The sequence below is a fragment of the Heptranchias perlo genome, unplaced genomic scaffold, assembly GCF_035084215.1.
Source record: "Heptranchias perlo isolate sHepPer1 unplaced genomic scaffold, sHepPer1.hap1 HAP1_SCAFFOLD_54, whole genome shotgun sequence".
NCBI classification, from domain to species: Eukaryota; Metazoa; Chordata; class Chondrichthyes; order Hexanchiformes; family Hexanchidae; genus Heptranchias; species Heptranchias perlo.
In genome coordinates, this window is record NW_027139559.1 from 4,673,515 (window position 1) to 4,698,838 (window position 25,324).

The window sequence follows — 25,324 nt, forward strand, 5'->3', positions numbered from 1 at the left end:
TATTAACAGACTCACAGAAACCACTTGTAAACATTAACAGTTTCAAAGAAACACCCTAAAAATATTAATTGTCCCACAGAAGCACCCTGTAAATATCAACAGTGTCACAGAAAGACCTTATAAGCATTAATGCACTCACAGAAACTTCCTGTAAATCATAACCGTCTCACAGATACAACCTGTAAAGAACAGATTCACAGAAACAAGTTGTAAATAATAACATACTCACTGAAAGACCTGTAAATATTAATATAATCACATAAATATTGTAAACATTCACAGATTCAAGGAAAAACCCTGTAAAGATTAACAAGTCTCACAGATACACGCAGCAAGTACGAAAATACTGACATATTTCCATACTAATACATTGCCAGGATGTGTTAACAAACTGACAGACGCATCCTGCAAATATTACCGTTGATGAACAGACACCCTGTACCAACCAAAACACTGCCAGAGACTTCCTGTAAACACGAACATAATCCCAATGACTCATGAACATTAACACACCGATAGATTACAGAGGTTAATATTAATACTCTCACTGAGACACTCTGTGCTTCATTGCCCAAGGCCAGAGACACCCTGTGAACTGTAAAACACTCCCGCTGATATCAGCAATATTAAAACCCTGACAGGGACATAGGTGAATATTAACAACAATAACTCCCATTTATACAGCGCCTTTAACGTTGTTAAACGTCCTAATGCCTTTCACAGGAGCGATTATCAAACAAAATTTGACACCGAGCCGCCGAAGGAAATATTAGGACAAGTAACCAAATTAATCGTGAAGAGGTAAGTTTTAAGGAGCGTTTTAAAGGGGGAAAGGAAGGTTGAGAGGCTGAAAGGTTTAGCGAGGGCACTTCAGAGGTCAGGCAGCTGAAGGCATGGCCGCCTTGGTGGGGCGATGAAAAGCGGGGGAAGGCAAGAGGCCAGAATTGGAAGGGCGCAGAGATCTCGAAGGGTTGTCTGGCTGGTGGAGGTTACAGAGATAAGGTGGGTCGAAGCCGTAAATGGATTTGAAGAAAAGGATGAAAATTTAAAAATGAGGGGTTGCTGAATCGGGAGCGAATGTCCATCAGCGAACACAGAGGGGTGATGGGAAAACGGGACTTGATTCGAGTGAGAATTACGGCAAAAGAGTTTTGGATGAGCTCAAGTTTGCAGAGGGTGCAAGGGTGGAGGCCGGCCGGGAGAGCATTGAAGTAGTTGAGTCTGGAGGTAACAAAGGCATGGATGATGGTTTCAGCAGCAGATGAGCTGAGACAGGGGTTGAGATGGGCGATGTTAAGGAGGTGGAAGTTGGCGGTCTTGGTGACGGAGAGGATATGGGGTCAGAAGTTCATCTCAGAGTCAAATAGGGTGCTAAGGTTGTGAACGGTGTGGTTCAGCCTCACACATTGGCCAGGGAGAGGGATGGAGTCAGTGTCTAGGGAATGGAGTTCGTGGCAGGGACCGAACACAACGGCTTCGGTTTTCCCAACGTTTAATTAGAGGAAATTTCTTTTCATCCAATACTGGATGACGGAGAAGCAGCCTGACAAATTCGAGGCAGTGGAGGGGTCGGGAGAGGTGGTGGGGATGTGGAGCTGGGTCTCGTCAGTTCCTCCCGGACTGAGCAGGATTGCTTTTTCAACAACACATCATCAGTGGTGTGAAACTAAGCTGTCTCATGACGGTCTGATCGGAGCTAACGTTCAATATTGGAGTGTGAACAATCCAGCGCTGGGTGACGTCTACTTCACAATGAGAGGAACAGCGAACATCGAAGGATCAAAAAGCGACATCCCGACGAGCGCTGGATCGCCACAGGCCGTCTGGAACCTGACGTTGTGTTTTCGGATGATCTCGGTGAGGCGCAGCATGTGGAGGAGAAATAGGCGGGGGCCAAGGAGAGAGCAATGGGGGATTCCGGGGGTAAAGGTGCGGGAGCGGGAAGAGGAGCCATTGAAGTTGATTCTCGGACGATGACTGGATTGGTGGGAATGGACCAGGCGATGGCATTCCCTCCTCGGCAAAGAGTGAGGGGAAAGACCGGACCAAAGTAAGAGGGAGAGAGAGGCACACAGTGAAAGAAGTGGTGAGAAATAGAGCGGGATAGATGAGAGAGTTGGAGAGACAGAGGGGGAGAGAATTAAACAGAAACAGAGTAAAGGTGTGACACAAACTCAGACAGAGCACGAGAGAAAATGAGCATCGCACACTGGTCCTGAATTAATATATAGAATCGCAAATAAGACAAGGTTCAATCGGCCCCCTGAACCCTCTTTTTAAACCTCCTTTTTATACCAATTTTATCCCCCCTTATTACATCCACTTTAACTTATCATTTGAAACTTCATTAAACCCCTTTTAATCCCTTTTAAACCTCATTTTTAAACCCGACTATTTAAGTCATTTGGCCCCTTTTTAAACCCATTTTTTGGAGAGACTGTCTTTCTCCAAACTCTCCCAATGTGGTTCTTTTTGAAACCCATCTCTTTCTCACCGAGCTCACAGTCTCTCTCCTTACCCCTTTTAAACCCCTTTACCGCCCGTTTAACTATTTAACCTCCTTGAACCGCTTCCAACTGTCCTTTTTAAACATTTTAACCTCTTGAACCACTTTTTTTCCTCCAACCCCTTTTTAAAAGTTTAACCCCCTTTTTAACCATTGAACTTATTTAGCCCTCTTTTTAACCTCTTTAATACCAATTCAACCAGTAACTTATTGCACCCCGTTTAACCCTCTTTTTAACCCCCTTTATAACATTAGTCTCCTTTTAAACCCTTTTGAAGCTCTTTAACATTATTCTTAATCACCTCCTGTGAGAGAAGCAAAGCGACCCCCAGACATTGAGCACAATGGAGGTTTGCAGAAAGGGAGAGGGGGCAGGAGCTCTGGTCTCGGTGCGACTCACAGGAAGTGACCTCGCCGCGTAAGACAATGATGACCCAACATGGCCGCCTCCAACGCTGCTGCCGCGCCCACTCCGCATCCGACATTTTGTCCTTTCCCAGAAGTAAGTTCGCCACGTCGATGCCAGCTCAACGGAGCCACCGCTAGGACCATCTGGGCTCCGCATGCTGCCCCGCAGCCGAGCGAAAGGTTGAGGAGTCACGTGGTCATGTGATGCCATCTCCCAGAGTGCAGCGCGGCCAGAGCTGTGGTTCGAGAGGGGATGTTCTCCGCGTGCTGGATTGTGGGAAGGCGTGGTCGCCATCGCCGCATCCGTCCAACCAGCTGCTCAAATTGGCGAAACCGCCGCCCTCCAATGGGGACCGGAGACTAGTGATTGACACTCCTACCTGTTGGTAATTTCAGTCGTCACTGTTTATATCAAGATTAGTGCTGGGGCCCTGAAAGTTTGTTGATGATTTTCCACCTCTGTCATGGAACCATTTATTCATACTGGCGTCCTCTCTCCTCAAAATGTGATAACCAGGAACATTTCACTGTGTTCTGTGAAAACCCAGGCCCTGATTTATAGATACTAGATCACATCTCTCATGATTCTGACTTTCCAAACGTGTTTTGAATATTTTGTACATTCACAGATAACACACAATCTGAACTCAAATTCATTGGAATGTTGACCCGTTCACGTTTTCAATTTTTAATATCGAGTTACTTCTTCAAAACCTCCTTCCGTTTTCCTGCTCATAACTTTTCACTATTTCATAAATCTTCTGTTCCTGCTGCAAAAGTTTCATTTATTCCACTCAGTGCTGTGGCCCTCCGAACTGTTGATATTAAAAGTAACTACTCAAATTACCATGATGAACGATCAGAAACCACCTATCTGTGTGAAAGATGGTTTCCGCCCTGAACCGGTATCCCTTTAAAACATTCGTGAAGTTTGTTTCTGTCTGAAGGGAACGGCCTTTCTTCAGTTGAGCCAGTTTAACAAATAACACCCTCGCTAACATATTTTAGCAAAAACAGACGTCCCTGCTCCATTCTCCTATTAATTGGAATCAAACTAATTGATTATAATTAGTCAGGAATACGTTTTGTCTCCGATGTTGCTCCTATCCTGTCATTGGATCGCGTTCATTCCGACCCCTCGGGTAACTATATGCTGATTTTCCAGGTGTCAGGCAGAGAGCGATAATCGGCCATTGCGAAAGAGTTAACCCTTTACTGAGCTGAACTGTGTGTTCGATCAGTCTTTGATCAGTTCAATAAAAGTGTACCGGGCACAAAACGGTTGAGTGAGTAAAAAGAGCAAGTATTACAGTTGCACATCAATGCTTAAAGAGTGAGAAAGGACAGTTTCCCACCCCTGTTTACCGAATATCAAATTCTAACATGGGGAGGAGGCACCGCTGGACGAGAATGGTGCAAATCTCCAGAGTTCGTGTTCCTGCTTTCTTTCCCAGAACCGCGTTAAATTGTGTCTGGGGGAGTTTGGTGGGGACCATGAAGGGAGAAGCCCTGAAATTCCCAGTGTGAAATAGCCGGACTTCAGTCAGTGTCTGAGCGAACAATCAGTGAATTGTTCCGTCCTCGAGGAATAGAGAGTTCCGTACGCCGGGGAACATATCTGACCGCAGGAAATCGGCTTTACAAATTAGGAAGGGGCAGAAAAAGTTAATTAATAAAACAAATTGACAGTACATTAAGCTTACCTTGATCCCGCAAGGATTTTCCGTCTCTCAATGTCCGTGTAGATTTTGCCAATTATATCCTTGTTATTTCATTGTAATCAATCGAGTACAAGTTCTTTGCTTTATTTCAGCAGTTCACAACTTGGGAATTTGATCCGATCCTTGTTCTGTGAGACTCAGAGCACCGCCCATTGTGAAAGCTGCTGGCAGACATCAGGATGGATTTCAACACAGACATTCCTCATTTGTTTCAGAAATTGTGAACAAAGTTGGTTCTAAATTTTCTTTTTCTCTTCTTGTTCCTGGGAATTTCAGTAAAATAGATACTTGTTTAGAAATAAATTGCTACATTTGCATCAGGGACATTGTTTACTTGAGTCCCATCAATTTTCTGATGTTGGCGCTTTCAACCCTGCGGCCAAGAGCCAGTGTTTCGTCAGTGAGCTGAGGAGAGGCTGTTTCTGAAAGTGAGGATATTAACCATTATACCGCCGAACTAAACTATGTCTGAGCATCAATCAGCTCAATCACTGGGGGAATGGACAGTATGGGTAAATGATGTGTTTATATATCATTAAATACTCTGTTAAATGGACAGTGTGGGTAAATGATGGGTTTATATATCATTAAATACTCTGTTAAATGGACCGCGTGGGTAAATGATGGGTTCATATATCATTAAATACACTGTTAAATGGAAAGTGTGGTAAAATGGTGGGTTCATATATCATTAATTACACTGTTAAATGGACATTGTGGGTAAATGGTGGCTTTATATATCATTAGAGACACCTTTAAATGGACAGTGTGAGAAAATGCTGTGTTTCTGTACCATTAAACATACTGTTAAATTGACAGTGTGGATAAATATGGGATTATATATCATTAAATACACTGTTAAATGGTCAGTGCGGGTAAATGATGGGTTTATATATCATCAAATACACTGTTAAGTGGACAGTGTGTGCAAATGGTGGGTTCATATAATATTAAATACACTGTTAAATGGACAGTAAGGGTAATTGGTGGGTTTATATCCCATTTAATGCACTGTTAAATTGACAGTTCGGTAAATGGTGTGGTTATATATCATTAAATACACTGTTAAATGGACAGTGTGGGTAATGGTGGGTTTATATATCATTAAATACACTGTTAAATTGACAGTTCGGTAAATGGTGGGTTTATATATCATTAAATACACTGTTAAATGGACCATGTGGGTAAATGGTCAGTTTATATCCAATTTAAGGCACTGTTAAATTGTCAGTTCGGTAAATGGTGGGTTCACATATCATTAAATACACTATTAAATGGACAGTGTTTGTAAATGGTGGGTTTATATATCATTACATACACTGTTAAATGGACAGTGTTTGTAAATGGTGGGTTTATATATCATTACATACACTGCTAAATGGACAGTGTGTGAAAATGCTGTGTTTCTGCACCATTAAACATACTGTTAAATTGACAGTGTGGATAAATATGGGATTATATATCATTCAATACACTGTTAAATGGACAGTGTGGGTAAATGGTGGGATTTTTCATAATAAATACACATTTAAATGGACAGTGTGGGTAAATGATGTGTTTATATATCATTAAATACACTGTTAAATGGCAGTGTGGGTAAATGGTGGGTTCATATATCATTAAATACACTTTTAAATGGACAGTGCGTGTAAATGGTGGGTTTATATATCATCAGAGACACTAATAAATGGACAGTGTGAGAAAATGCTGTGTTTCTGTATCATTAAACATGCAGTTAATTTGACATTGTGGATAAATATGGGATTATATATCATTTAATACACTGTTAAATGGACGGTGTGGGTCAATGATGGGTTTATATATCATTAAATGCACTATTAAATGGACAGTGTGGGTAAATGATGGTTTAAATATCATTAAATACACTATTAAATGCACAGTGTGGGAAAATGTTGGGTTTATATATCATTAAATACACTATTAAATTGAAAGCGTGGGTAAATGGTTGTATTATATCCCATTTCATGCACTGTTAAATTGACAGTTCGGGAAATGCAGGGGTTATATATCATTAAATACACTGATAAATGGACAGTGTGGGTAATGATGGGTTTATATATCATTAAATACACAGTTAAATGAAAAGTGTGTGTAAATGGTGGGTTTATTTATCATTAAATATACTGTTAAATGGACAGTGTGGGTAAATCGTGGGTTCACATATCATTAATTACACTTTTAAATGGACAGTCTGTGCAAATGTTGGTTTTATGTATCATTAAATACTCTGTTAAATGGACAGTGTGGTTAAATGGTGGGTTCATATATCATTAAATACACTGATAAATGGACAGTGTGCGTAAATGGTGTGTTTATATATCATTAAATACACTGTTAAATGGACAGTCTGGTTAAATGGTGGGTTTATATATCATTACATATACTTTTAAATGGACAGTGTGTGTAAAAGGTGGTTTTATATATCATTAAATACACTGTTAAATGGACAGTGTGGTTAAATGCTGGGTTCAAATACCATTAAATACACTGTTAAATGGACAGTGTGTGTAAATGGTTGGTTGATATATCATTAAATGCACTGTTAAATGGACAGTCTGGTTAAAAGCTGGGTTCATATATCATTAAATACATTGATAAATGTACAGTGTTGCTAAATGTTGGGTTCCTATATCAATAAATACACCGTTGAATGGATAATGTCGATAAATTGTGGGTTTATATATCATTAAATACACTGTTAAATGGACAGTCTGTTTCAATGGTGGGCTCATAAATCATACAATACACTGTTAAATGGAAAGAGTGTGCAATTGGAGGGTTCATATATCATTAAATACAATTTCAAATGGACAGTGTGTGCAAACGGTTGGTTAATACATCATTAAATGCACTGTTAAATGGACAGAGTGGTTAAATGGTGGGTTCATATAACATTAAATACACTGTTAAATGGAGAGTGTGTGTAAATGGTGCGTTCATATATCATTAAATGCACTGTTAAATGGGCAGTCAGGTTAAATTGTGGGTTCACATATCATTCAATCCACTGTTAAATGGACAATGTGGTTAAATGGTGGGTTCATCTTTCATTAAATACACTGATAAATGGACAGTGTGGGTAAATGGTGGGTTTATATTTCATTAAATACACTGTTAAATGGACAGTGTTGGTAAATGGTGCGTTCATATATCATTAAATACACTGTTAAATGGACAGTGTGGGTAAATGGTGGGTTCATACATGAATAAATACACTGACAAATGTACAGTTTTGGTAAATGTTGGGTTCATATATCTTTAAGTACACTGTTAAATGGACAATGTCAATAGATTTTTGGTTTATTTATCATTAAATACATTGTTAAATGGACAATGTGTGTAAATGGTGGGTTCATATAGCATTATATACACTTTTAAATGGACAGTGTGTGTAAATGTTAGGTTTATATATCATTAAATACACTGTTAAATGGACAGTGTGTGCAAACGGTTGGTTAATATATCATTAAATACACTGTTAAATGAACAGAGTTGTTAAATGGTGGGTTCATATAACATTAAATACACTGTTAAATGGACAGTGTGGGTAAATGGTGGGTTTATTTCCCATTTCATGCACTGTTTAATGGACAGTGTGTGTTAATGGCGCGTTGATATATCATTAAATGCTCTGTTAAATGGACAGTGTGTTTAAATGGTAGGTTTATATATCATTAAATACACTGTTAAATGTACAGTGCGGGTAAATGTTGGGTTCATATATCATGAAATACACTGTTAAATGGACAGTGCGTGTAAATGGTGGGTGTATCTATCATTAAATACACATTTAAATGGACATTGCGGGTAAATGGACACTTTATAAATCATTCAATACAATGTTAAATAGTCAGTGCGGGTCAATGGTGGGTTTATATATCATTAAACACACTGTTAAATGGACAGTGTGGGTAAATGGTTGGTTTATATATCATTAAATACACTGTTAAATGGACAGTGTGTGCAAATGGTGGGATTTTTCACAATAAATACATTTTTAAATGGACTGTGTGGGTAAATGGTGGGTTTATATCTGTTTAGACACACTGTTAAATGGACAGTTTGGGTAAATCATCGTTTTAATATCATTAAATACACTATTAAATGGACAGTGTGGGTAAATGATGGGTTTATATATTATTAAATGCGCTGTTAAATGGACAGTATGGGTAATGGTGGGTTTATATAGAATTAAATACACTGTTAAATGGACAGTGTGTTTTAATGATGTGTTTATATATCATTAAATACACAATTAAATGGACAGCGAGTGAATTATGTGTTTATATATCATTAAATACACTATTAAATGGACAGTGTGGGTAATGGTGCGTTTATATATCATTAAATGCACTGTTAAATGGACAGTGTGGTTAAATGGTGGGTTCACCTTTCAGAAAATGCACTGTTCAATGGACAGTCTGGTTAAATGGTGGGTTCATATATCATTAAATACACCGTTAAATGGGCAGTGCGAGTCAATGGTGGGTTGAAATATCAATAAATACACTGTTAAATGGTCAGTCTGGTTCAATGGTGGGTTCACATATCATTAAAGCACTGTTAAATGGACAGTGTAGTTAAAATGTGTGTTCATATACCATTAAATACACTGTTAAATGGACAATGTCGATAAATTGTGTGTTTATATATCATTAAATACACTGTTGAATGGATAGTGTCATTAAATGGTTGGTTCATATATCGTTAAATACACTGTTAAATGGACAGTGTGTGTAAATGGTTGATTTATATTTCATTAAATACACTGTTAAATGGACAGTCTGGTTAAATGTTGGGTTCATATATCATTAAATATACTGTTAAATGGACAATGTCGATAACTTGTGGGTTCATATATCATTAAATACACGGTTAATTGGACAGTGTGGTTCAAGCGTTGGTTCTTATATCATTAAATACACTGTTAAATGGACAGTGTTTGTCAATGGTATGTTTATATATCATTAAACACACTGTTAAATGGACAGTGTGTGTAAATGATGGGTTTATATATCATTAAATACACTGTTAAAAGGAAAGTGTGAGTCGATGCCGGGTTTATATGTCATTAAACACACTGTTAAATGGACAGTGGGTGTAAATGGTGCGTTCATCTGTCATTAAATGCACTGTTAAATGGACAGTCTTGTTAAATGGTGGGTTCATGTATCATTACATACATTGTTAATTGGACAGTGTGGTTAAATGTTGGGTTCATCTGTCATTAAATACGCAATTAAATGGACAGTGTGGGTAAATGGTAGGTTTATATATCATTAAATACGCTGTTAAATGGATAGTGTGTGTAAATGGTGGTTTAATATATCATTATATACACTGTTAAATGGACTGTCCTGTTAAATGGTGGGTTCATGTAACATTAAATATACTGTTACATGGACAGTGTGGTTAAATGGTGGGTTCATATATCATTAAATACACTGTTAAATGGACAGTGAGTGTAAATGGTGGGTTCATACATCATAAAATACACTTTTAAATGGACAGTGTGCGTAAATGGTGCTTAATAAATCATTAAATACACAGTTAAATGGACAGTGTGGTTAAATGGTTGGTTCACATATCATTAAATACACTGTTAAATGGAGAGTGTGTGAATGGTGGGTTTATATATCATTAAATACACTTTTAAATGAACAGTGTGTGTAAATGGTGGTTTAATATATCATTATATACACTGTTAAATGGACTGTCCTGTTAAATGGTGGGTTCATGTAACATTAAATACACCGTTAAATGGACAGTGTGGTTAAATGTTGGGTTCATCTGTCATTAAATACACTAAAAATAGACAGTGTGTGTAAATGATGGGATAATATATCATTAAATACACTATGAAATGTACAGTGTGGGTAAATCATGGTTTAAATATCATAAAATACACTATTAAATGGACAGTCTGGTTAAATGGTGGGTTCATATATCTTTAAATACACTGTTAAATGGACAGTGTGGGTAATGGTAGGTTTTATATATCATTAAATACAGTGTTAAATGGACAGTGCGTGTAATTGGCGGGTTCATATATCATTAAATACACTGTTAAATGGACAGTGTGGGTAAATGGTGGTTTGATATATCATTAAATACACTGTTAAATGGACAGTGTGGGTAAATGGTAGTTTTATATATAATAAAATACACTGTTAAATGGACAATGTTTGTAAATGGTAGTTTCATATATCATTAAATAAACAGTTAAATGGATAGTGTGTGTCAATGTTAGGTTTATATATCAGTAAATACACTGTTAAATGTACAGTGTTGGTAAATGGTGGGTTCATATATCTTTAAATACACTGTTAAATGGACAATGTAAATAGATTGTGGGTTTATTTATCATTAAATACACTGTTAAATGGACAGTATGGGTAAATGATGGGTTTATATATCATTAAATACACTGTTAAATGCACAGTGCGTGCAATTGGTGGGTTTAAATATCATTAAATAGACTGTAAAATGGACAGCGTGTGTAAATGGTAGGTTTATATATCATTAAATACACTGCTATATTGACAGTCTGGTGAAATAGTGGGTTCATATTTCATTAAATACACTGTTAAATTGACAGTGTGTGTAAATGGTAGGTTCACATATCATTAAATACACTGTTAAATGGACAGTGCGGGTAAATGGACACGTTATAAATCATTAAATACACTGTTAAATGGTCAGTGCGGGTCAATGGTGGGTTTATATATCATGAAATACACTGTTAAATGGACAATGTCAATAGATTGTGGTTTTATTTATCATTACATGCACTTTTAAATGGACAGTGTGTGTAAATGGTGGTTTAATATATCATGAAGTACATGTTAAATGGACAGTGTGTGTAAATGGTGGGTTCATATATCATTAAATACACAGTTAAATGTACAGTCTGGTTAAATGGTGGGTTTATATATCATTAAATACACTTTTCAATGGACAGTGTATGTGAATGGTGGGTTCATATTTCATTAAATACACTGTTAAATGGACAGTGTGTGTAAATGGTGGGTTCATATATTATTAAATACACTGTTAAATGTACAGTGTGGGTAAATGGTGGGTTTATATATCATTAAATACATTATTAAATGGACAGTGTGGGTAAATGGTGGGGTTATATATCATTAAATACACTGTTAAATGGACAGTGCCGGTAATTGGTGGGTTCATATATCATCAAATATACTGTTAAATTGACAGTCTAGTTAAAAGGTGGGTTCATATATCATTATATACACTGTTAAATGGACAGTGTTTGTAAATGTTCGGTTTATATATCATTAAATACACCGTTAAATGGACAGTGTGTGTTCTTGGTGGGCTTATACATCAATCATTACACTGTTAAATGGTCAGTCTGGTTCAATGGTGGGTTCATATATCATTAAAGCACTGTTAAATGGACAGTGTGGTTAAAATGTGTGTTCATATACCATTAAATACACTGTTAAATGGACAATGTCGATAAATTGTGGGTTTTATATATCATAAATACACGGTGAAATGGACAGTGTTCGTAAATGGTTGATTTATATTTCATTAAATACACTATTAAATGGACAGTCTGGATAAATGTTGGGTTCATATATCATTAAATACCATGAGAAATTGCCAATGTCGATAACTTGTGTGTTTATATATCATTAAATACACTGTTAATTGGACGGTGTGGTTCAATCGTGAGTTCTTATATACACTTTAAAATGGACAGTGTGGGTAAATGTTGGGTTTATATGTCATTAAATACACTGTTAAATGGACAGTGTGTGCAAATGGGAGGTTTATATATCATTAAATACACTGTTATATTGACAGTCTGGTTAAATGGTGAGTCCTTATATTATTAAATACACTGTTAATTGGACAGTGTGTGTAAATCGTAGGTTCATATATCATGAAATACACCGTTGAATGGACAGTGTGTGTAAATGGGCACTTTATAAATCATTAAATACACTGTTAAATGGTCAGTGCGGGTTAATGGTGGGTTTATATATCATTAAATACGCTGTTAAATGGACAGTGTGTGTAAATGGTGGGTTCATATAGAATTAAATACACTGCTAAATGGACAGCCTCGTTAAATGGTGGGTTCATATTTCATTAAATACACTGTTAAATGGACAGTCTGGTTCAATGGTGGGTTTACATATCATTAAATATACTTTTAAATGGACAGTGCGGGTAATTGGTGGGTTTATATATCATTAAATACACTGTTAAATGGACAGCCTCGTTAAATGGTGGGTTCATATATCATTAAGTACACTGTTAAATGGACAGTGTTTGTAAATTGTAGTTTTATATATCATTAAATACACCGTTAAAAGGACAGTGTGTGTTATTGGTGGGTTTATATATCAATAATTAAACTGTTAAATGGTCAGTCTGGTTCAATGGTGTGTTCACATATCATTAAAGCACTGTTAAATGGACAGTGTTGTTAAAATGTGTGTTCATATACCATTAAATACACTGTTAAATGGACAATGTCGATAAATTGTGTGTTTATATATCATTAAATACACTGTTAAATGGATAGTGTCGTTAAATGGTTGGTTCATATTTCATTAAATACACTGTTAAATGGACAGTGTGGGTAAATGTTGGGTTCATATATCATTAAATACACTTATAAATGGACAGTGTGTGTAAATGGTATGTTTATATATCATTAAATACACTGTTATATGGACGGTCTGGTTAAATGTTGAGTTCATATATCATTAAATACACTGCTAAATTGACAGTGCGGGTAAATGGACACTTTATAAATCATTAAATACACTGTTAAGCGGACAGTGTGTGTAAATCGTGGGTTATATATCATTAAATCAACTGTTAATTGGACATACACTGTTAAATGGACAATGTCAATAGATTGTTGGTTTATTTATCATTAAATACATTGTTAAATGGACAGTGTGTGTAATTGGTGGGTTCATATATCATGATATACACTTTTAAATGGAAAGTGTGTGTCATTGGTGGGTTTATTTATCAATAATTACACTGTTAAATGGACAGTATGGGTAAATGGTGGGTTTATATATCATTAAACACACTGTTAAATGGAGAGTGTGGGTAAATGGTGGGTTTATATATAATTACATACACTGTTAAATGGAAATTACGAGTAGATGCTGTGTTCACATATCATTAAATACACTGTTGAAAGGACAGTCTCGTTAAATTGTTGGTTCATATATCATTAAATACACTGTTAAATGGACAGTGTTTTTAAATGGTAGGTTTATATATCATTAAATACATCGTTAAATGGACAGTGTGTGTTATTGGTGGGTTCATGTATCATTAAATACACTGTTAAATGGACAGTGTGGTTAAATGGTTGGTTTATATTTCATTAAATACACTGTTAAATGGACAGTCTGGTTAAATGGTGGGTTCATGTATCATTCAATACACTGTGAAAAGGACAGTGTGTGTAAATGGTTGATTTATATTTCATTCAATACACTGTTAAATGGACAGTCTGGTTCAATGTTGGGTTCATATATCATTAAATACACTGTTAAATGGACAGTACGAATAAATGGTTGGTTCATATATCATTAAATACACTGGTAAATGGACAGTGAGTGTAAATGGTACGTACATATATCATTAAATACACTGTTAAATGGACAGTGCGTGTAAATGGACACTCCATAAATCAATAAATACACTGTTAAATGGTCAATGCGGGTCAATGGTGGGTTCATGTATCATTAAATACAATGTGAAATGGACAGTGTGTGTAAATGGTTGAATTCTATTTCATTGAATACACTGTTAAATGGACAGTCTGGTTAAATGTTGGGTTCATATATCATTAAATACACTGGTTAATGGACAAATGTCGATAACTTGTGGGTTAATATATCATTAAATACACTTTTAAATGGACAGTGTGGGTAAATGTTGGGTTTATATATCATTAAATACACTGTTAAATGGTCAGTGCGTGTCAAAGGTGGGTTTATATATCATTAAATACACTGTTAAATGGACAATGTCAATTGATTGTGGGTGTATTTATCATTAATACAATGTTGAATGGACAGTGTGGGTAAATGGTGGGTTCATATTTCATTAAATACACCGTTAAATGGACAGTGTGTGTAAATGGTGGTTTCTATATCATTAAATACACTGTTAAATGGACAGTCTGGTTAAATGGTGGGTTTATATATCATTAAATAGACTTTTAAATGGACAGTGTGGGTAAATGTTGGGTTCGTATATCATTAAGTACACTGTTAAATGGATAGTGTGTGTAAATGGTTGATTTATATTTCATTAAATACATTGTTAAATGGACAGAATGGTTAAATGTTGGGTTCATATATCATTAAATACACAGTTAAATGGACAGTGCAAGTAAATGGTGGGTTAATATGTCATTAAATACACTGTAAAATGGACAGTGTGTGTAAATGGTAGGTTCATATATCATTAAATACACTGTTAAATGGACAGTGCAGGTAAATGGACACTTTATATATCATTAAATACACTGTTAAATGGACAGTATTGGTAAATGGTGGGTTTATATATCATTAAACACACTGTTAAATGGACAGTGTGTGTAAATGGTGGGTTTATATATCATTACATACACTGTTAAATGGAAATTACGAGTAGATGCTGTGTTCACATATCATTAAATACACTGTTGAAAGGACAGTCTCGTTAAATTGTTGGTTCATATATCATTAAATACACTGTTAAATGGACAGTCTGGTTAAATGTTGGGTTCATATATCATTAAATACACTGGTTAATGGACAAATGTCGATAACTTGTGGGTTAATATATCATTAAATACACTTTTAAATGTACATTGTGGGTAAATGTTGGGTTTATATATCATTAAATACACTGTTAAATGGTCAGTGCGTGTCAATGGTGGGTTTACATATCATTAAATACACTGTTAAATGGACAATGTCAATTGATTGTGGGTTTATTTATCATTAATACAATGTTGAATGGACAGCGTGGGTAAATGGTGGGTTCATATTTCATTAAATACACCGTTAAATGGACAGTGTGTGTAAATGGTGGTTTCTATATCATTAAATACACTGTTAAATGGACAGTCTGGTTAAATGGTGGGTTTATATATCATTAAATAGACTTTTAAATGGACAGTTTGGTAAATGTTGGGTTCGTGTATCATTCAGTACACTGTTAAATGGACAGTGTGTGTAAATGGTTGATTTATATTTCATTAAATACATTGTTAAATGGACAGAATGGTTAAATGTTGGGTTCATATATCATTAAATACACAGTTAAATGGACAGTGCAAGTAAATGGTGGGTTAATATGTCATTAAATACAGTGTAAAATGGACAGTGTGTGTAAATGGTAGGTTCATATATCATTAAATACACTGTTAAATGGACAGCGCAGGTAAATGGACACTTTATATATCATTAAATACACTGTTAAATGGTCAGTGCGTTCAATGGTGGGTTTATATATCATTAAATACACTGTTAGATGGACAGTGAGGGTAAATGGTCGGTTTATATGTCATCAAATGCACTGTTAAATGGACAGTGTGGATAAATGGTGGTTTTATATATCATTAAACACACTGTTAAATGGACAGTGTGTGTTATTGGTTTATTTATATATCAATAATTACACTGTTGAATGGTCAGTCTGGTTCAATGGTGGGTTCATACATCATTAAATGCACTGATAAATGGACAGCATTGTTAAAATGTGTATTCATGTAACATTAAATACACTGTTCAATGGACAATGTCGATAAATTGTGGGTTTATATATCATTAATACATTGTTAAATGGACAGTCTGGTTCAATCTTGGGTTCTAATATCATTAAATACACTGTTAAATGGACAGTGTGGGTAAATGTTGGGTTTATATATCATTAAATGCACTGTTAAATGGACAGTGTGGGTAAATGTTGGGTTCATCTATCATTAAATACACTTTTAAATGGACAGTGTGTGTAAATGGTATTTTTATATATCATTAAATACACTGTTATATGGACGGTCTGGTTAAATGTTGAGTTCATATATCATTAAATACACTGTTAAATTGACAATGCGGGAAAATGGACACTTTATAAATCATGAAATCCACTGTTAAATGGACAGTTTTGGTAAAGGGTGGGTTCATATATCATTAAATACACTGTTTAATGTACAGTGTTGGTAAATGTTGGGTTCATATATCTTTACATACACTGTTAAATGGACAATGTCAATAGATTGTTGGTTTATTTATCATTAAATACATTGTTAATGGACAGTGTGGGTAAATGGTGGTTTAAATATCATGAAATAAACATTTAATGGACAGTGTGGGTAAATGGTGGGTTTATATATCATTAAATACAATGTTAAATGGACAGTCTGGTTCAATGGAGTGTTCATATATCATTAAATACACTGTTAAATGGACAGTGTGGGTAAATGGTAGGTTTATATATCATTAAATACAATGTTAAATGGACAGTGCGGGTAAATGGTGTTTTCCTATATCATTAAATACACGTTAAATGGGCAGTGCGACTAAATGGTGGATTTACATATCATTAAATACACTGTTAAATGTACAGTGCTGGTAAATGTTGGGTTCATATATCTTTAAAAACACTTGTTAAATGGACAATGTCAATAGATTGTGAGTTTATTTATCATTAAATACACTGTTAACTGGACAGTGTGGGTAAATGGTGGTTTTATATATCATTAAATACACTGTTTTAATGGACAGTGCTGGTAAATGGTGGGTTCATATATGATTAAATACACTGATAAATGGACAGTGCGAGTAGATGTTGGGTTTATATATCATTAAATACACTGTTAAATGGACTGTCTGGTTAAATGTTGGGTTCAAATGTCATTAAATGCACTGTTGAATAGAAAGTGTGGGTAAATGGTGGGTTTATATATCATTAAATACACTTTTAAATGGACAGTGCTGGTAAATGGTGGGTTCATATATGATTAAATACACTGATAAATGGACAGTGCGAGTAGATGTTGGGTTTATATATCATTAAATACACTGTTAAATGGACAGTCTGGTTCAATCTTGGGTTCTAATATCATTAAATACACTGTTAAATGGACAGTGTGGGTAAATGTTGGGTTTATTTATCATTAAATACACTGTTAAATGGACAGTGTGGGTAAATGTTGGGTTCATCTATCATTAAATACACTTTTAAATGGACAGTGTGTGTAAATGGTATTTTTATATATCATTAAATACACTGTTATATGGACGGTCTGGTTAAATGTTGAGTTCATATATCATTAAATACACTGTTAAATTGACAATGCGGGTAAATGGACACTTTATAAATCATGAAATCCACTGTTAAATGGACAGTTTTGGTAAATGGTGGGTTCATATATCATTAAATAGACTGTTTAATGTAGTGTTGGTAAATGTTGGGTTCATATATCTTTACATACACTGTTAAATGGACAATGTCAATAGATTGTTGGTTTATTTATCATTAAATACACTGTTAAATGGACAGTGTGGGTAAATGGCGGCTTTATATAACATTAAATACACCTTTAAATGGACAGTGTGGATAAATATATGTTCAGATATCATTAAATACACTGTTAAATGGACAGTGCGGGTAAATGGACACTTTATAAATCATTAAATACACTGTTAAATGGTCAGTGCGGGTCATTGGTGGGTATATATATATCATTAAATACACTGTTAAATGGACAGTTTGGGTAAATGGTGGTTTAAATATCATGAAATAAACATTTAATGGACAGTGTGGGTAAATGGTGGGTTTATATATCATTAAATACAATGTTAAATGGACAGTCTGGTTGAATGGAGTGTTCATATATCATTAAATACAATGTTAAATGGACAGTGCTGGTAAATGGTGTTTTCCTATATCATTAAATACACGTTAAATGGGCAGTGCGACTAAATGGTGGATTTATATATCATTAAATACACTGTTAAATGTACAGTGCTGGTAAATGTTGGGTTCATATATCTTTAAAAGCACTTGTTAAATGGACAATGTCAATAGATTGTGGGTTTATTTATCATTAAATACACTGTTTAATGGACAGTGTGGGTAATGGTTGCTTTATATATCATTAAATACACTGTTAAATGGACAATCTGGTTAAATGGTGGGTTCATATATCAGAAAATAAACAGTTAAATGGACAGTGTTTGTAAATGGTGGGTTTATATATCATTAAGTACACTGTTAAATGGACAATGTTGGTAAATGGTGGGTTCATATATCTTTAAATACACTGTTAAATGGACAATGTCAACAGATTGTGTGTTTATTTATCATTAAATACACTGTTAAATGGACAGTGTGGCTAAATGCTGGTTTCATATATCATTAAATACACTGTTAAATGGACAGTGTGTGTTAATGTTAGGTTTATATCTCATGAAATACACTGTTAAATGGACAGTCTGGTTAAATGTTGGCACATATATCATGAAATACACTGTTAAATGGACAGTGTGGATAAATATTTGATTATATATCATTAAATGCAATGTTAAGTGGACAGTGCAGGTAAATGGTGGCTTTCTATACCAATAAATACACCTTTAAATGGACAGTGTGGATAAATGTGGGTTAAGATATCATGAAATACACTTTTTAATGGACAGTGCGGGTAAATGGACACTTTATAAATAATTAAATACACTGTTAAATGGGCAGTGTGGTTAAATGGTTGGTTTATATATCATTAAATACACTGTTAAATGGACAGTGTGGGTAAATGGTGTGTTTATATATCATTAAATACATGTTGAATGGACAGTGTGGGTAAATGATGGTTTAAATATCATTTGATACACTGTTAAATGGACAGTGTGGGTAAATGATGGATTTATATATCATTAAATACACTGTTAAATGTACAGTGTGTGTAATCGATGGGTTTATATATCATAAAATACACTATGAAATGGACAGTGTGGGTAAATCATGGTTTAAATATCCTTAAATACACTATTAAATGGACAGTGTGGGTAAATGGATGGGTTTATATATCATTAAATAAACTGCTAAATGGACAGTGTGATTAAATGTTGGGTTCATCGCTCATTAAATACAATTTTAAATGGACATTCTGGTTAAATGTTGGGTTCATATATCATTAAATACACTGTTGAAAGGACAGTGTGTGCAAATGGTGGGTTTATATATCATTAAATACACTGTTAAATGGACAGTCTGGTTAAATGGTGGGTTTATATATCATGAACACACTGTTAAATGGACTGTGTGTGTAAATGGTAGGTTTATATATCAGAAAATAAACAGTAATATGGACAGTGTTTGTAAATGGTGGGTTCATATATCTTTAAATACACTGTTAAATGGACAGTGTGTAAATGCTGGGTTCATTTATCATTAAATAAACTGTTAAATGGACCGTGTGTGTAAATGCTTCGTCCATTTAGCATTAAATACACTTTTAAATGGACAGTGTGTGTAAATGGTGGGTTTATATATCTTAAAATACACTGTTAAATGGACAATGTCAATAGATTGTGGGTTTATTTATCATTAAATACACTTTTAAAAGGACAGTGTGTGTAAATGGTGGGTTTATATATCATTAAATACACTGTTAAATGGGCAGTGTGTGTCAATGGTTCGTTTAAATATCATTAAATACACTGTTAAATGGGGAGTGTGGGTAAATGGTGTGTTCATATATCATTAAATACACTGTTAAACGGACAGTGTGGGAAATGTTGGGTTTATATATCATTAAATACACTGTTAAATGGACAGTGTGTGTCAATTGTTCGTTTATATATCATTAAATCACTGTTAAATGGACAGTCTGGTTAAATGGTGGGTTCATATATCATTAAATACACTGTTAAATGGACAGTGTGTGTCAATTGTTCGTTTATATATCATTAAATCACTGTTAAATGGACAGTCTGGTTAAATGGTGGGTTCATATATCATTAAATACACTTTTAAATGGACAGTGTGTGTAAATGGTAGGTTCATTTATCATTAAATACACTGTTAATCGGACAATGTCGATAAATTCTGGGTTTATATATCAGTTCCCTTCGTCCTGAACTCACCCTATTGTTGTTTGTCGGTTCAGATCGTAACCTTCCCTTCCCGTCTTCCTCAACTCACCCTCGTGTCCCAAGAACATGAACCCTTCCCTCCTGCTCCAGCCCTGCAGCCGCACATTGACCTGCCTCATATTGTCCTCCTTAAGCAGCCCAGCGCAAAACAATCCAGAGATCACCACCATCAGGCCTTGTTGTTCAGTCTTGGGCTCCAGAGTTAATATTCATTCTATAAACGGAGCTCTTTCCTTGTTATTCGTTCCGGCCATGACTATTTTCCTCTCTCCTTTCCTTCCCAGAGAGTGTCCAACCTGTTCCAGGAAGTTCTTCGCTCTGATACCAGGAAGGCAACTTACCAATTGGGACCTGCTCAGGGCCTCAGAACAGTCTGTTTGCTCGCCTGACTATAGAATCTCGCAACACTATCGCGCTCCTATTCCTGTGCCTAACCTGCCTGTCACACCTGCGCCACTCGGGGTGTCCCCCTACTCCCTGGTGTCACACTATTAATCAGGAAGGCCAGCCTGAGTCACTGTCTCTATCCACCTTGCAGTCCCTAACACCAGTTATCTACCGGACAGTTCCAGTACTGATGTCCCTCTACCTGTGACTGCACTGCCCCACTAGATGTTCACTCACTTCTCTCTATCCACAAAATATCTGCTCGGTTTTCTCTTCTTGTGTGAGCTGCAGGTTCTTGTTCGTGAGCTGGACCCTTTATCAGGACACAATTGATATTTTAAAGGTTGTTCTGAACCTACCGGTGTCTATTCTCATTCTTGTTGATGATGTTGGGTCTTCTCCCCTGTTTGGTCCTTCAGCCATGGAGGTGACAGGCGTTCCAAGATTCTGATGCTCTGTAATAAATATATTAATAGGAGGGTTAGAGTGAAATATTGAAATGAGAATGATAAAACGTCGCCTTGTCGCGATATCAAGTCCCTCCTCCCCCATCAGTACAACAGCTGTTCGCTCTGGAATCTAGCATTTCCCGACTGGAAGGATCAACTCTCCACATGAGGTGCGGCAAAGACAGCTGCCCAGTGAAATCCAATGAGACCCACTGATCTTCACAACCCAGTTGTAGCCGGCCGAGATTCTGCACTGGGAGCACCAATTGGTCAGGTTTACTCACCGTGCAGGCCAGCACCAGACTTATTCCTGAGGTAGTGAATATTCTGGAGGGCAATATGGAGCGAGGTGATGAATTAAATGATCCTTCACTCGGTGTTACCCAGTCTGGCGCTGTTGTATTATTTTATTCACAGATTTATTTTTAATATTTTTAATGTGTTGAGTTTTGATATTAAATTCCGGTATTTTATGAATCTGATATCTATCTACATACACAGTTTGGAGCTGTGTGAGAATTTTCTGCTCTCTATGGACAGTGACATTGTCCGTGTGTTCATGGAGATGTGTTTTGGTTGGTGCTTCTATTTGAATATATTTACCGTATCTCTCATGGTATCAGCACCTGACTGATGAGCACTGTCGGAGGTGAGGAATTTCCGTTCAATAATATCAACACTAATGTATAATATTATGAATCGTGTAACTTTAAACAGATGCTGCACATTTATCTTTGCGTTATCTTTTGGGGTCGTACAATCTCAGAAAACACCACAAATTTCTAAGTTGAAGATTTGACGGCTGTTTTATAATTATAATTCTCCATTTTGTGTGCGCCTTGCTGTATGTGTGCGCAAATGCAAGAGCAACCAATCAAACTATCAGTACCGGTGCTTTCCTTTCCACACTGTTTGAATGTAAAAGCGGTTCATGTCGGTCAGGAAATTTCTGCAAACTATAGTTGAAGTTATTCTCTACCATAAATGTACGACCAAGTTTGAGACCTTGTAAGATGCAGTTATCTGTTGTTTCAGTCACGCTCACACCAGTGCTTTAAACGGACAACAGCAACAAAAACTTAAATTTACACCTACACTAATTACATTAGTGTGATCAAACACAAGATTCATTTGAGCAGTTACTTGCTTTTACATATAAAGACTAGAGATCGGGCCCTCAAACCTGTTGGTAATTTGAATGGTTACTTTTTATATCAATATTAGTGATGGACCCTCCTACCTGTTGGTAATTTCTGTAGTTACTTTTTGTCTGAAGATTAGTGATGGACCCTCCTACCTGTTTGTAATTCAGTAGTTATTTTTACATAAAGATTAGTGATGGACCTTCCTACCGGGTGGTAATTACTGTAGTTACTTTTTAAATAAAGATTTGTGATGGACCCTCCTACACGTTTGTAATTTCAGTAGTTACTTTTTATACAAAGATTAGTGATGCACCCTCCAACCTGTTTCTAGTTCAGTAGTTACTTTTCATGTAAAGATTATTGAAGGACACTGCTCCATGTCGGTAATTTCTGTAATTACTTTTTTATATAAAGATTATTGATGGACCGTGGTAGCTGATGTATTACAGTAGTTAATTTTCATTAAAGATTAGCGATGGAACCTCCTTGCTGTTTGTAATTCAGTAGTTACTTGATATATAAAGATTAGTGATGGACCCTCCCACCTGTTGGTGATTTCATTAATTACTTTTCATATAAAGATTATCGATGGACTCTTCTTCCTGTTTGTAATTCAGTCGTTACTTTTTAGTTAAAGATTCGTGATGGACTGTCCTACCTGTTGGTAATTTCAGTAATTACTTTTTAAAAGAAGATTAGCGATGCACCCTCCGACCTACTTGTAATCCAATAATTACTTTTTAAATAAAGACAAGTGATGGACAAATCTCCCTCTTCGTAATTGCAGGAGTTACTTTATATATAAAGAGTAGTGATGGACCCTCCTACATGTTGGTAATTTATGTAGTTACTTTTTATCTGAAGATTAGTGATGGACCCTCCTCCCTGTTTGTAATTCACTAGTTACTGTTCTATAAAGATTAGTGATGGACCCTCCCACCTGTTGTTAATAACTGCAGTTACTTTTATATCATGATTTGTGATGGACCCTCCTACCTGTCGGTAATTTCAGTAATTACTTTTTATATAAAGATTATTGATGGACCGTGGTAGCTGTTTGTAATTCAGTAGTTAATTTTCATTAAAGATTAGCGATGGACCCTCCTTGCTGTTTGTAATTCAGTCGTTACTTTTTATATAAAGATTATTGAAGGACCATCCTCACTGTTGGTAATTTAAATGATTACTTTTTATATAAAGATTAGTGATGGACACTCCTCCTGCTGGTAATTTCATTAGTTATTTTCTTTAAAAAGATTAGTGATGGACCTACCGACCTGTTGGTAATTAAAGTAGTTACGTTTTATGTAAATATTAGTGATGGACCCTCTTACCTGTTGGTAATTTCAGTAATTACATTTTAAACGAAGATTAGTGATGCAGCCTCCTACCTTTTGTAATATAATAGTTACTTTTCAAATAAAGATAAGTGATCCACACACCTCCCTGTTGGTAATTTCAGGAGTTACTTTACATACAAAGATTAGTGATGGACCCTCTTACCTGTTCGTAATTTCAAGTGTTTCTCTTTGTATAAAGATTAGTGATGGTCCCTCCCACCTGTTGGTAATTTCAGTGGTTACTTTTTATATAAAGGTTAGTGATGGACCCTGCCACCTGTTTGGAATTCAGTGGTTACTTTTTATATAATGATTAGTGATGGACTCTCCTACCTGTTTGTAATTCAGTATTAATCTTTCTCTAAATATTAGTGATGGTCCCTCCCACCTGTTGGTAATTTCAGTGGTTACTTTTTATATAAAGTTTAGTGATGGATCCTCCGACCTGCTCGGAGTTGTAATCGGCTGATTTTCCAGGTGCCCGGTAGAGCGCGAGAATCGGCCATTGCGACTGTGTTAAAACTTTACTAAGTTGAACTGTATGTTCCATGAGTTTTTGGTCAGTTAAATAAAAGAGTACCGTGCAGAAAACGATTCAGTGAGTAAAAAAAGCCAGTGTCACAGTTACAAATAAATGCATATAGAGTGAGAAAGGTCAGGTTCCCACCCCTGTTCACTGAATATCAATTTCTAAGTTGGGGAGGAGGCACCGCTGGACTACGGTTGTGTAAATCTCCAGAGTTCGTGTTCCTGCTTTCTGTCCTGTAACCGCTTTAAAATGTTTCTGTGGGGAGATTGGTGGGGCCCATGAAGGGATAAGCCCTGAAATTCCCGGTATAAAATAGCCGACCTTCAGTTCGTGTCTCAGCGAACAATTAGTGAATTGTTCCATCCGCGAGCAAGAGAGCTCCATCCGCTGGGGAACATATCAGACCGCGGGAAATCGGCTTTAGAAAGGAGGAAGGGGCAGAAAAAGTTAATTAATAAAACAAATTGACACAACATGAACCTTACCTTGATCCCGCGAGGATTTTCCGTCTCTCACTGTCCGTGCAGATTTTGCAAATTATATCCTTGTTATTTCATTGAAACCAATCGAGTACAAGTTCCTTGCTTTATTTTAGCAGTTCACAACTTGGGAATTTGATCTGATCCTTGTTATGTGAGATTCAGAGCTCCGCCTTCTGTGA

At 35.8% G+C, this 25,324-nt stretch overlaps 1 long non-coding RNA gene across 1 annotated transcript; it reads right to left on the minus strand.

Annotated features, from left to right (window-relative positions):
* LOC137315220 (uncharacterized) lies at nucleotides 1-25,324 on the minus strand. Its single transcript, XR_010961362.1, has 4 exons — nucleotides 25,149-25,324; nucleotides 21,560-21,655; nucleotides 4,618-4,898; nucleotides 1-179 (listed from the first exon to the last, which is right to left on the minus strand). It is a non-coding gene; the product is annotated as an uncharacterized lncRNA (long non-coding RNA).